This window comes from Epinephelus fuscoguttatus, linkage group LG3 (assembly GCF_011397635.1).
Source record: "Epinephelus fuscoguttatus linkage group LG3, E.fuscoguttatus.final_Chr_v1".
Taxonomy (NCBI): domain Eukaryota; kingdom Metazoa; phylum Chordata; class Actinopteri; order Perciformes; family Serranidae; genus Epinephelus; species Epinephelus fuscoguttatus.
Genome location: NC_064754.1, coordinates 4,150,995 through 4,155,877, shown reverse-complemented (window position 1 = coordinate 4,155,877; position 4,883 = coordinate 4,150,995).

Sequence of the window (4,883 nt, the reverse complement as noted above, 5' to 3'; positions counted from 1 at the left end):
TATCTGATGCACCATGTGTTTTTTTTTGTCTACACCTGGTATTATGTCTGCGTTTTAATGAGTCTGTGTCATTAACTGATTGTAGAAGGCATTCATACATGTATTTAATGTATATTTGTATTGGGACAAGTATGTAGCACACACAACTGCCACACACCACATCATGTATAGCCTAAGCTAATGTGCAATGCCCATCCCTAGCTGGGCCTTGAGATTCAAAAGACTCAGCAACAAGAACACAGGTAACAGTGGAAAGTACAAACAACAATAGAAATACAGACAGAACAATACGAGACACAAAATTCCAATACATAATTATCACCATAAAATAAGAAGCACCAAGTTATTCATGACTGCGTAACTGATTCCTCTTCAAAAACTGTTTCTGTTTGAGTTTAAAGTGATCGAAATCAGGATCCAGTTTGTGTTCTTTAGGTAAAAAATTCCACGTACAGAAAAAGCTGTTTGTCCAAATGAGGATTTACACAGGAGAACCTTCCAACTCCCACTGGCTGCTCCACATGTTACTGAGAAGCCCTAAGTGGAACCACGAGGTCACTGAGCACCTGAGGAGCCTGATTATTAAGGCATTTATGGATCAGTTTGAAATGATCAAAACTTAGTATATTTAGTTTCTGAAGAACATGGATGATGTGCTCTTATTGGTTTCCTGTCCAAACTTTTAATTGCTCGATTATATATCACCATAAGAGGCTTAGTTATTGTAGGTGCTGCTTGTGACCAAGAGATTACACGTTGCATGAAACTGTTCGCAGCATGAAATAGGAGACGGTCTCTGATAAATCTAAATGTTTGTAAGTTTGCTTTTGCAGCCCTGCTCGCCATCTTAACATGCTTCTCGAATTTTTGCTGTGAATCTAATATGAGGCCGAGGTATTTCACCTCTGAGACCTGTTCGATATGCTGTCCGTTAATATTTAGATTTAACACATTCTGTTGATGAGCGAGCCCTGGCAGAAAAGCAAACTGACACCGTTTTCTTAACATTAAGTGTGAGATGTGACTTTTCAGACCATGCTGCTAAGGACTGTAGGTGACATGTCAGCTGTTTGGAAGCTGCCAGAGCAGTTTTTGCAGATACATGTATGACTGTATCATCTGCATACATCTGAAAACCAGCACTGTCATAGTCCTTTACTGACGTAAAGTAGAAATAGTACACTGTAAAAGTGCTCCACAAGTCTAGTAAAGTCTTCAAAGCAGAATTTCATGAACATGTAACCTATCTGGTATTCACTCTATGGCCTGGGTCTTCAGCAGGGGGTCTGCAACCTCATAAGGCAGTGGCTCCCAATTGGTCCGGCCACGGGGTCCAGATATCTCCTGAATCATTAGTTCAAGGTCCACACAGTTTAATATATTCCGAGTCATACTTGCATTTGACCACGCCATGGAGTTAGTTCTTTGTCTGTGCAGAAAAAGGCTCTTAAAAATAAAGTGTATGTTTTCCTTTTTTTACAGACTTGACACATTTGCGAGTCACTTGCGGTCCATTCAAAATGGACCTGCGACATTCCAGTTGGGAACCACTGTCAAAGTGTGTACTCTAAGTATGTATTTTAAAGTGTGATGGTTGATAGTAAAGGTTGCTGACCCGTGAACTAAGTTTTTTTTTTTTGGCCTGATAAACATAGAAAACCGTTCTCTCAGTGTAGCCTACTGACTCCCAACCTGGGGATTCCCACTGCCACTAGGGGTCGCTAAAGCTCCACAGGGGTTTCTTAAGGCCTTCCTGATAATAAAGAGTGTGAGTAAACTTTTAAGCAATAAAACAGTTTGAGGAAATGTGTGCTGTAAACATTATTAATTAAAAAGAAAATACTTAAAGTATGTAATGTTGTCAGTCAGATGAATTTGAGTGTTGGAGAGGAATTCAGGCCTTTTACTTAAGTGAAAGTACCAGTACAACAGCTTAAAAAAACTTCCCTACAAGTAAAAGTCCTGCAATTACAAACTTAAGTAAAAATAAAAAAAAACCAAATTAACAAAATTAAGTTAAAGAATCAAAAGTAAAAGTACTTGTTCTGAAATAAAATGTCCTCTGGGCCTGATATATCACTATATAGGCTATATTATTAGAATCTGTAGGCAGTATTATACTGTTATGTTTGGTTGAGGTTTATTTGAACTACTTTATTTATGTTAGAGATCACTGGTTTAATTTTAAGTATTGTATTTTGAAGCTTATTTTATTTTTTGTTTACATAAAAACCTAAGTGCAGTTTAAACACAAGTATGGTGCAGTAAAGTACAATATTTCCCTCTGAAATGTAGCAGAGTAGTTGAGAAATACTCAAGCACAACTTCCTTTAACTGTAGTGCTTTACAGTATTGAGCAATGTACTTAGTTACATGCCACTACCTCTTAACTGTTACTGTGAAGTTAAGAGGAAGTTTAAGGTTAAAAGGATAACATTATATGTTTTTTTATTTCTTTTTTTTTTTCAAACTCTTTGAGGTCATTTATAAGTTCAATTTAGTTTCCGGTCTTCAAGTTAAGTCTGTTCTTTCTTTTTGCGGTGTAAAATGTGATGATTGTCACTGTTTAAACTCCAGTTGCATTAATATGAATGAACGTGGAGGTACTGTCACTTTAAGAGCCGAACAGGAAGTGTGTCGTGCCAAAAAGGCCCCTGGGACGCTGAGAATTGGCGGGAAACTGAAAGGGAGGGGCCGATCAGAATGTGAGAAACTCTGCAGCATGAGGACTTGTGTCAAGATTTCAGAGCAGGTAAAGATATAATTATACCTTTATTTTAAATTACTAATGCAGCAGGGTTTGGCTGAGCTTTGTGGCTATATCACTGGACAGGATGCAGCAGTTAGTTTAAATATAATTATTATTTATTCAATTAAATGTGCCTTATTAAGCTTCATACAAGGAGGGCTCATATATTTATTTCATGCAGCAAATATTTATATGTGGTTCATCATGTGCAAAAACTGTGATGAAGGCGGCCGTGCAGCAGTGATAAAACGCTCAAATACCAGCTATATTTTTTACATTAGTGAGCACTGAAGCTGACTGTCACTTGCATTGCACTTCCTGAAGTCACATTTTGGAGGGAAATATATTTTGCAACGTAATTTTTTACAGCAAGCAGTTGCTAAATTGGAGAACCTGCAAAATACTCATAGATCACTTCCGAAAATAATACAGAACTTAAATTATCCTGTGAAAATGCAGTATATACAGGACTTAGGTAAATACAGGAAGTTACCAGTTTATTAGGTACACCCAGCTAATGCAGTCTAATACAGCAGCTTTGTAATAAAAGTTCTAGCTTTTGTAGTTCTGTGACAAAAATAACCTCAAAATGACCCTATCAATGGATTATATACACTTTATTGTATATACGCTATTTAGTGAAATACTCTATTCTGTTTTCCTTGATTAATAGTTGTAATTTTAAGGGTTAAAATGCACTTAATTATTTATTGTTGTCAAACTATATTTGTGATTGTTTTTCATTCATTTTTTTTGTGAGTTTTATCTGAGTTATTTTTATTTAGTGTTGTTTTGATTATTCCTGTGGAAGTGAACTCGCTGTACGTCGCCTCTTCTGTACCTCCTGCGCTTCCGTAGCTCATTCTGTCTACTCGTCATATTTCCGCTTTGTAGGCATGGGTGTCCAGAAGGCTATTCTTATGTCATATATCATATTGTCCTCTGTAGGAGTGAATTAATGCTGGAAAATAATATCGTCGAGTCGTCATCTGTCCATGCCCCATCCACACACGTTACAATATACTGCTGCCATTAATAGTTGTGGACGAGGTACAACTGATCAGCTTGCTAGCGCGCTAGCTAGCTAACAGTCGCCTAATTAGCACCTTGATCATAACAAAGTATATTAACTTTAACCACTGCTCACTTTAGAGGAGTCACCACGAGAAAACGCCGTCTTCGTTTAGGATAACTTCGCCTATAATGTGCGTTTAGATCGGTTCATGTGCATCCAGGCAGGGGGAATGAAAGGCTGGCTAACATTAGCCATGTAGCTAATGTAGCTAGCGCGCTGACAGAAACAAACATCATGGCATAAGTTTGATAATCTAAACAAGGAACACGTTTTCTTGTGGTGTCCTTTCTTAAACGAGCAGTGGTGACAGTGATTATATCCTTCCACGATCAAGGAGTTAAACAGAGCGTTAGCTAGCTAGTTGAACAGTTGTCTATTACTTCCACATTAAATGATGTGATATGTGGACGTCTCCACAAGTATTAACCAGGGACATTAAGACAAATCCACGTTTGACAAATGTGACTTTTGACAATTCCTTATGATAAATTATCTTTAACCACGTTATTTAACCAGTCCATGTGAGCCAAACACACTCCTCTACTGAATATTGACATTCTAACTAACTGGAGACAAAACTTTATTTTCTATTACCCATAGATCATAAAGTATGAGTGTTTGTGTACATGTCTGTGGTCTTGCACTGACAAACTAACCGTGAGCAACGCCAAAGGTACAGTGGGCGGACATCTTCAGATAACGTGGAAAACCTCCACCGTCTGTATGAAAGAATAACTGAAGACACATACACTTCTCCATGCGCACGCACGCACGCACACACACACACTGAGGGAACGTTATCATAAATGGAGAACACCAGAGGCAGGATTAAAACTGAAAAACCACTTGATATCAGTCAATAAATAATTTGAAATATATTAAACAATAGATTATAACTAGATTAAACAAGTCAAACAACTACACACTGATGGCAAACACCACTAAATGACTCCGTTAGTGTTAACTTCTTTTCCTTGTTTAATGCATTTTAGAACAATGTAAATACTGCTGCCACTAGATGGATGTAAATATTGGCCTAAATATTATTTCCTGCTTTAA